Below are 10,103 nucleotides of genomic sequence, written 5' to 3' on the forward strand. Positions count from 1 at the left end.
AAATGGGGTAGAACGGCATGTTGATTGGCTTCCGTATTGAAAAAGTGTGGAAAGTACCCTTTAGCCATTTCTGTCATTCCAAACGTTTTAGGCATTCGACTCAAAGGCATGGCCAAGTAACTCATCGAATCTTTAAACTGCACTTGTCCCACTTGCATGAAAATGATTTTGGCTCCGTTCAAAGTCACTTTAGGACGTTCGGTGCCTTGTTCCGTATAATATCTGAGAAGAAACTGTCCATCGTATCCGGAGAAATTGTGAGCCATCACCGTGGCATGACGATGACAATCTCCGTAACGTTCGATGTCCTCTTGGCTCCACGTCTTGTCGACGGGGTCTAAGGCCCATTGGGCAAAATCGGCTAACGTGTTCGGTCCCCGAAAGATTTTTTCACGCCCTCCGGGTATCTTGCTGCAGTGAGGGCAATGACTGAAGATAGGTTCTTGAATGCACTTCTCGCACGCTCGATGAGCCACGCAGAAATTAGGAATGTGAATGCCAGTTTCTTGCATGCATTCGAAATCGAAAAAGATGAAATTGCCTTTCTTCTTGTGACCGTCCTCTTTCTCTGGTGGGGGTTGGTATTTTTGCACGTAACATTGGTGTTCCAAGTCCACGATGTGGTGACAAATGTGACATTTTTTCTTTCCTCGACATACGTGTGCCTTGGTATTATTGGTACGTATGACTTGTTCACACGTAGAGCACAATCTCAGCAGTTGACAAGCGCATTTCTTCTGTGAACCTTGCGTTTTCAGATGTTGTTGGTAACAGGTAGGGCTGACAAACGTGCGCAGACAAGTGGAACAAGGCACTGGTTCTTCGCTCAGACAGGGTGAAGAGGCCAAACATCCTGTGCATTTCGTTCCACAATGCTTGTGTTGCTCTCGATTGTTATAACCATGGTCACATTTCTCACAGTAATAACCGTATTTCAGGAATCCGGTGATACTGGTAATGGTATCGAAATGTTCATCGTGATAATAGACATGAATGTATTTTCCGTCCTTAAAGTCTTGGCCTCGAAACAACAGAGGTCCGCGCACTTCTTGAGGGTGCACTTTCAAGGTGTAGCGTGGAGCTAGGGCATCTTGCAATTTTTGCATCTCAGGAATGCCACAGGGTGTGTCTTTGGACAGGCCAGCTTGTTGCAACAGGAGTTCTGCTTCGTTTCCTTGTTTGGCTCGATGGGAACGTTGAATAGTGTCCCAGGTTCTTTTCCATTCTACCGTGTCGTTCTTGTTGGCATAGGTTCGTCCCACCACGATGGCACGGGCTAAGCACATCTGGTCATGAGGGTTGTCAATTCGGACGAGACTCTTTTTGGTGTTGCGAAGGTCGTCCACCAATAACATCTTTTTGCGTCCAGTCCCTTGAGGAGGAGAGACGTGGGTCATGTCCAGTGTGGCTTTACCATCGGTGATGTCAAACTGATCATTAGATTGTTGTACGTGTTGAATCTTGTCCATGACTTTGGAAGCAGTTAATTCTGCAGGGGTGCTAAACTCGATCCAAACAGGGGATTTCAAACCGTCGTGTTGTATGGAAAGTCTCAAACGATCGTCTTCTTTGGGTTGACATTGTCGCTTGAGTGCAGTGAGCAAAGAATCCCACACCTCAGTGATGAACACTTCTGCTTTCTCTAACGGTACTTCGGACTTGAAATCTTTAAACTTCACCGTGTATTTGTAAGCCGTGGTTCTAAATTTTCTAGAGGAGCGCTTTTCCGTCTCTCGAATGGAATAGTACTTTTCAGGGTTGACAAAGGGTGGTGAACTTGGTTTAGAGGGTTTGGATTCTGGTTCACTCATGTCCTCTTCAAAATCACTGGCATGAATTTGTGCCAAGATTTCAGCCCTGGTACGAGGCGATAGATCACGTTTCTGCCTCTTACTTTCTTCTTCTTTCTTCTCGAATGAATGGGATCGTTTCATCTTGAAAGCAAAAAGTCAAATGACTCAAGTTCAAACACCATAAACTACTTTATAGTCCTGGCAGACCAGCGTATATAAAAGGGTGTGTGTCTTGTCCTTTCACTATTCATTTCACTCTCAAGCCGAGCACAACGATGGAAGAGACTGACCAGATGGAACGTTTCGTCAGAGCTTTGCGAGGGGTCATTAGAAAATTCTCTTCAGACCAGCCTACGGACTACTCTCCTTCCTTTAGAGATAAAAGTCAAGATACTTGCTATATCTGTCAGAAGAAAGGGCATTGGTCTTCAGAGTGTCCAGACCGTCAAAAAAGAAAAAAAACAGGGACTAAAAGAGACAAAAGTGAAGATACCTGTTATTATTGTCAAGAAAAAGGACATTGGTCTCCAGATTGTCCAAAAAAGAAACAAGAGGAGTCAGAAGAAAAGAGGAATTCTTCAGAAGAAGAGAGGGATTCTTCAGAGGAAGAGAGGGATTCTTCTGAGGAAGAAAGAAGACAGGTGAAGAAAAAGAAACAGGAGAAAAAAAGAAGAAGGGAAGAAAGCGAGGAGGAAGAAGAGGAAAAGAGTGTGACGGTGAAGAAATTCAAAAAACAGAGAGACTAAACAAGGAGAAAAGAAGAAATTAATGAACTTATTATTAAAGTGTTGTGTTATAAATTGTGAATTGGATTGTAAAAAAATGGAGAAAAGAATAAATGAATGATATAAGGTAAGTGTCTTTGAGTTGTGATTTTAAAATAAGAAGCTACACTCACGCACTCATACACAGACACGTACTATAAGGGTAACATGGGTGAGTTTTTTTGAGTTATTGGCAAATTGAAATTGTATTTCTTTTCGAGAAATGTGGGTGGCCCTGAAAAGGGCCTTTTTTCTTCATGGTGTAGGGGTGAGTTTAAGCAATCAATTTTAACTGCCTTAAGCCTTTGCCACGGCCAAGGCCTACTTCTGGACTGCGTAATGTTGATGATGATGATGATTGGGTTGAAATCACTAAGGGTGGTACGGTAGGCTTAGTCACAGGGTTGACATGTTTGGCTCGGGAAGGTCGTATTCTCTTCGGTCGTGATAAAGAAGTCTGATACATTTGTTTCAGACTTCTTAACTCCGCTAAAATGTCCAACAGTACCGTGACCGTTTGATTTTCACCCTCTTGTTTCTTTGCTGCTACTTCTTCTTGCTGTTGTTTTTTTTTACCTCTTCTTCTTCTTGTTGCTGTTGCTGTAGGAGAAAAGCCTGTTCCGCTTCCTTTTGTCGTTGTATAAATTTCTCCAATTCTTCTTTCTGTCTCTGTCTAAAATTCTCCACTTGCGGTAATGAAGAAAGTAACGAAGGTTCCGGAACAAATTCTTGCGAGGAGAGAAAATCCACAAAATCCCAATTCACCTCTTCTGAAAGTAAGTCCGAGTTCCCTTGGGCAGTCTCCCCTGCTGGTGCACCCCAATGGACCGTTTTCTGAGTTTCCGTCATGTTGAATCACTGTCGCATAGACTGACTGCACACAAGCGCTAGCGAATCTATATTGACTACGTGACGTCACAGACTGCTCTCTTCGGATTGGATGCGAGCTGACTGAATTCTGTAACGCGTGTTCGGATTGGTAAATGAACTCAATCCGTTTCAATCCTTCCTCCGCCTATAAATAAGCGCCGTTCAGTGCATTGATTCACCTGTTCTCGTCGCTTCAAGATGTGGACTACAGTTGAGTCATCCACCCTTGTGTCTTCCATGATGTTTCGGACAGACTTGCTCATGTATGTCCGATCGAAGTGGACCGTTGTCCACAGGACCAACACCAGCCTGTGGATACGTAGGATCTACGTCGAAAGACAAGGATGCCTGAAAAGAGTGCTGATGTACGGACCAACAGTAAGACGCAGCCTAAGGACAAGAAGAAGACCAATGCGGTGCCATTTATGTTAATGAATACATTAACATAAAACCCAAAGGCCCTTTTCAGGGCCAGCCATATTTCTCGAAAAGAGATAGTCTTTTGAATTGCCTACCCCTTTTTTAAATTTAAATTTAAATTTAAATTTTAAAAAAACTTTTTTTTAAAAAAAAAATCCCATGTTAAATTTCCCTTGTACGTATAGTATCCCACGATTTATTCCCATGTTAAATTCCCTTGTACGTAAAGTGTCCCACGATTTATTCCCATGTTAATTCCCCTTGTCCGTAAAGTGTCCCACGATTTTTCTCCATGTTAAATTTCCATTGTCCGTAAAGTGTCCCAAGGGTGTTTTTAATGCTAATTCCCATTGTCCGTAAAGTGTCCCCCTTCACTACTTCTGTCACACAAAAACACTTTTCGTAATCGTGGAGAAAGGTCAAGCATGCAATATAAATTAAATATGCATAACAATGGATTCTCCTCATATATGATTATTTTGTCAAAGAGTACTACATCTAACAGATCAACCCTTTCGATACAGAAAATGTTCGTGTAGATTGTCTTACACATTCTTCATATCAATTGGCATATTCAGGGATCTAATAACATTTAAATACGCCGATAATTCTAGCCCTTACATATCAGCTTAATGTATCGATTACTCCACATTACATATTAACTTAATGTATCGATCACTCCACATTACATATTAACTTAATGTATTGATCACTCCACATTACATATTAACCTAATGTATCGATCACTCTACATCTGGCTTTTAGCATATTAGTGAAAACGTTCTCAGACCTCATTTCATTGCAGCAAAAACTCATATTAGATAAAGTTGAAATTAATATATACGATTTGATGTAAACACACACACACACACACACACATTATTCATATGTATGCAAGAAGTATGATATAGATATAACCCACTTATAGAAACCAAAATATTTAGAAATAATATCACAATCACTAAAATATATTGTTTAATGATGCTCCGCTCTAAGGTCGGTTGGAGCGTTAAGTCATGTTTGTACACCAACCATTCCCCATCAATGTTCACTGTATCAATATGTGCACGAAATGTGTTGACGTAAATAAAAATCGCTCCATTCATTTAATTTGAATAAATACACAATTTGAAGCATTAATGCACAATCTAAATTTGTAAAAATATTGCAGTCCTAAAAAATTTGTAAAATGTCATAACTTTTTTGTATTCATGAAGCAAAACATGCAGCCATTAAATTACATGGCAATAAAAGGGAGTAACAAATCCATCGCAAACGATGGTTTTGGCCTTAGCATGCATATGTATATATATATATATATATATATATATATATATATATATATATATATATATATAAAGAAAATTCACATTTTCTCTGCAGACAAGTATATATTTTACACGTGAAGTGAAAAAAGTTGGTATTGTTTGCCACTCATGACAATAAAGTGTGTCAACTTAATTCGTGAAATATTTATATTTACTCCAAAAGGTAGATAGTTTCTATATAATTTTACTCTCATATGTAAATAGCGAAACTACCATTTTATTTTCAGGGCTCTTGCCTCCCTAGGAAAGTGATGTCAGATATTGGACACAGCCAAAGGAAATGTAAATAACTTTCAATAATCCGGATTCACGCATGCGTCCCGATAATATGACCCCAGACTTACTCTTCTTACATTTCTTATTCATATAAAGCAATTCTTGAAGGCGAGAAACGCTGTGAAAATAAACATTTAATATTTGTCTTAGATGTAGGCATATTTTGTTCTCATGAAATAGATAAGGATTTAAACAAATATGATTAAATAAATTCAGCAGTTTGATTTAAATAGAGCTTTCTGACACAACATGCATTTGACGGACACCAATATGAGCCAGGACCTGTTGACCTTTCACTTCACCAATCAAAATACAGGGAAATACTTCGTTCACAATCATATTGTCATAGTGTGACTAACCGTAAACCTTCCAAATTCTTTTTTTTTTTTTTTGTTTGGCTCGGTTTGGTACATTAACGGTACAAGTAGGTTATTTAGTTTTGTTTATGCAATTGGAGTAAAGTGTCTTGCCCAAGGGCACGGTAGCTGACCAAGGGTGATCCTGTGGCAGAATTCGAATCTACACCCTTTCGATCGTAAGGCACGCCAACCAAAAGACCACCGAGGCTCCTTCGAGTCGTGTGTGCGTGCATTTATCAAATAGGTTGTTAAATATAAGTGGACCAGGAATACCAAATATCACTAAGATAAAACCTGTATCAACGCCTGTTAGACAAACTTATATCTCGAGTTTAATAAATTTATACTTAATTTTAAGTCATATCAAACCGGTGTTACATAGTAAAATGAAAATCTATAATTTCCTTATGAATTTTACTACGGTATATTTCTTTATTTCTTTAAAATATGAATTTGAACCTGTGCAATTAGTAGAAACAGACACTATCTAACTTCAGTCGATTCATATAATAAAAATGCTTTCTATGAGACAATCGATGATACAAAGTTAACAAGATTTTCGACTTATTCAATAAAAAATATAATTGAATAAATATTTCTTAGGATGTACTTTTAGACCGTACATAGTTTGTTAATGAAACGACATATTTGTGACCATGAAGCTAACTATTTGATGTTAGTATTTAAGGACTCAATTATTGAACTAAAAATCGTAAAGATCTTTAATTAATGAATGAGTGATGGTTTGCATATTTATGTAGCTTTGTATTTACTAACCGACACACGTGCACCTAGACAGAGACATATCTTTATTACACTTTCATAAAGTGATCGAAATTTCACAAATTTAAAGTTTTCACGATAAATATAAAGTCGTTTCTCGAATCTAAAGGACAAAGTTCAACCAGCTTACAAATGGAGGCCCTGCCACGTATCATATTTAAAATAGATATTGTATGTAACAGTAGGACAGCTAATTCCATTGCTATAGTTGCGTGGCATGAAAACAGAACATGATTTGTTCCTTTAATTTTCAGATAGACGGATATCTTTGATTGTTTTACCGACTGCATTTGTCGGCTCCGCCAGTAAAAGTTTTCTAAATGTGTTGACTTTACAAGAGGAAATAAAAATTATATAGCAATAAACTTTGTACTAGTTTAAATATTATGATTGTCTAGACAATCCATATTTCCCTTTTCTTCCTCTCTCATATCTCTATCTTCCTGTCATGGGCACCCGCAGGGATTTTTCAGCCAAATTCAAAGGTATTGATATACTACACCATGCTTCTACTTTCATCTTCCTTTCTCCTTCTTCTCTTCCATTCTCCATCACTTATCTTACTCTTATCCTTCTCTCATCTCTCTCAGTACGCTAAATAAAAATGTTAATTACCTTCTCCATTTCTCTCCGGCTTTATATTTTCTACTTTTCTCTTCGATTAGTCGGTATTATTATCTACCCCACCCCATTGTCCACATATTGAAAGTCTTGCTGAAATTCGGATCAAAACTTATAATGTCTATTTCCTGAAGGTCGGATCATACCTCATAATATCTACTTAATGAAAGTCGGATCAAACCTCACAATATCTACTTAATGAAGGTCAGATCAAACAACATAATGTCTGCTTAACGAAGTTCGGATCAAACTTCAGTATGTGTACTTTTCCAAATAAAGTAAAAGAAAAATTATTTGTATAGTTCTCTAAAGATTTGTGTGCAATTCTTTGATGACTATACACGGTGACAGAGTTATTGAAAGTGAGGATAAATAATTTTTTTTAGCTAAGGATGGCGATCATCATCTGGCAGAGTGCACCACATATTACAACATCAAAGGCCGAGAATTCTCCGTTTATTACTTTCCATGTGAACGAAAGTAGTTCATAATAAAGTTCTCGATGATGAAGATTTACGTGCCAGATTTCTTTCTCTGCCAGATAGGAAAGGCCGACGACATTCCGATTGAGTCATTGTGTAACATTGGAGTGACAGCCACTATGACCAGTATCAAACACATTGTTTATACACCAGTAAGTAGTTTTCTGAACCTCTAAAGGTTCTTAAGGGAATTACATTTCCACATAGCTTTACAGGGTTGAGCCACTTGGGGGTCGTACGAGAAATTATATGTTAAAACTGGTCATAGTTTCAAGATTAAGATTAAATGAGAAAATTATTAGAAGTGGTTCACAGCAACACATGGGATACGGAGATATTAAAATTGTCACATGGCAACGTTGTTAGAAGTGACTGACCTCAAATGGGGCTATATTGCTACATTGTTCGAGTCCATTTTGAGTCGTACACATTCTATCCAACACGCTATGCATAATCACCTGCTGCCTTTGTGGCTTTATTCAAGTGTTTAGTGAGCACAGCAAAAAGTGACCCACTTGCGTGGCTTGCGTTGTGGCAGATTTACATACGTGCGCCTAGGAAAATTTCCCACCGACGGTTTGATGTGAGGACACCGCAACGAAATTCACAAGACTGATCTTTTGTTTTTCTCCAACATGATCGATCAGAAATATGCACATGTTTCTAGACGATACAACGAAACCATTTACGTTCAAAGTTTCAGTTAGTGTTGCTTACTCGTTCCAGTGCATCAGCGCACGTTCGCCACTTACTTTGCCACAGCTTCTGCGGGAGAACTCAAAGAAAGAATATCCCGGGGATATTTCAGCATGCATCGTGATAAAGTCTTTGTTAGTCGATTCAACGTTCACATGCGCATTAATTGTTTGTGAATTGTCTAGAGCGGTCTCGCGAATGAATGGGTGGCGCAGGCTCGGTCGGTCATAGCAGCATTGAATAAGGAAACCAGCCAACCTACCCCCACGCTATCCGGTTGAAAACCCCTCATGCAATTGGGCAGACGACGACAGCTTCCGCCTCAACCGTATAGATATTTCAAAACGACCTGCGTTAGATTTAGTCTATGACAATTTCGTATGCAATATGTATGCCCCGGTGGAAATGGATAATCAGAGCGAGTGCTGTGCACTTCGCCTGATTACTCCAAGACGACTTCGAAGACGTATTCATTGTCGCTGTTATAATCGCATCCGTAGGTTTAATCCCTGTGAACTCAACTACAGGCGTTGATTGCATCATTACCTATTCTATAACCATCAGAAGAATGCACTTGGCATTTTTTCTACTATTTATGCTTAGCAAGAGTTATATCCACAAAGCTATGGATGACTGGACGGATAAACTTGTCTAGAATAAAACTGCATTCGACACCTGGAAACAAGAGATGACTGACAATATCAAACACATTTTGAAGAAAGAAAACCTATTATCGTTTCTTTCCGGTTGACTATAGAGATAAAGGGACAGACATTTCTGGAAAAACATCAAAATCTGTACAACTGCATCTTTAGGAAGTTCGAAAGTTAACTTTTCTATCTAACAAACAGTACATGGGACTTCACCACTAATGCAAGCAGTGGATACCGCAAGTACCTCGTAATGCGAGTCGCAGTGGTCTGTCATGCTTACAACAATAGTAACAATCTTTGATGGAAAACTGTCAAAAACAGAAACACTGCGACCAATTGAAAAATTATTGCAACATCTTCGGCTGTTTCACTAGAAAGCTTTAAACGAGAACTGTAAACTTAATCTAAGATATTTTGAGAATAAAAACAGAAGAAAAAACAAACAGTACTAGCAGCTCACAAGATTATTATAGACACAGTCACAGAAATGGAAAAAGATAAATCAACAATATCAGTCTTTCGAACTCTGTCTGCTCGTCCTGTTCCAGTAACACAACTTTGTTTACTTCTGCCCTACTCCTAAACGAAAACATGCGAAAGCCTAAAACAAAATGATTATGTTAACGCAAGCAGCGGCAGAAGAGAAAAAAGAAAGAAGAGATATAATTCAGAAGAGTGTTCAATGAACCTATGACTTCCGTGGAAACTTCATTTCCTACTCACAATGGTCGTCATACCCGACAAGAATAACAATCGAATACACCACAAAAACATAAGGTGCATCGATCAATTGGTGACTTACTGAGAAACGACAACAATATGGAAACGCTTTGATCTAGCATTTGCTGCAATCCTGATCATAACACTGGCTATAGATGAAGCGAAAAATAATTCGAAGATTGTTGTTTGCATCATGTACCAAAACGATAACAAGAACAATCAACTTACGAGACACTCAAACACATTCAACAATATTATGTATGAAGTCAAAAAGTAGCAGGAATCAATTTAAAACCGTTTTATCTTCGTACATTCGAGGTTACTAATATCTGCTTTTT

At 38.5% G+C, this 10,103-nt stretch overlaps 1 long non-coding RNA gene across 1 annotated transcript in view; it reads left to right on the top strand.

The window, feature by feature from the left end:
• The window catches only part of LOC149804127 (uncharacterized), a 28,436-nt gene extending 21,478 nt beyond the window's left edge, over window positions 1-6,958 (top strand). Inside the window, exons 4-5 of the long non-coding RNA XR_016420307.1 lie at window positions 5,403-5,457; window positions 6,848-6,958. This is a non-coding gene — a long non-coding RNA (uncharacterized LOC149804127). The remainder of the gene's footprint in view (window positions 1-5,402; window positions 5,458-6,847) is intronic.
• Window positions 6,959-10,103: the final 3,145 nt, after the last annotated feature.

The sequence above is a fragment of the Sinohyriopsis cumingii genome, chromosome 3 (assembly GCF_028554795.1).
Source record: "Sinohyriopsis cumingii isolate HCF-2022 chromosome 3, ASM2855479v2, whole genome shotgun sequence".
NCBI classification, from domain to species: Eukaryota; Metazoa; Mollusca; class Bivalvia; order Unionida; family Unionidae; genus Sinohyriopsis; species Sinohyriopsis cumingii.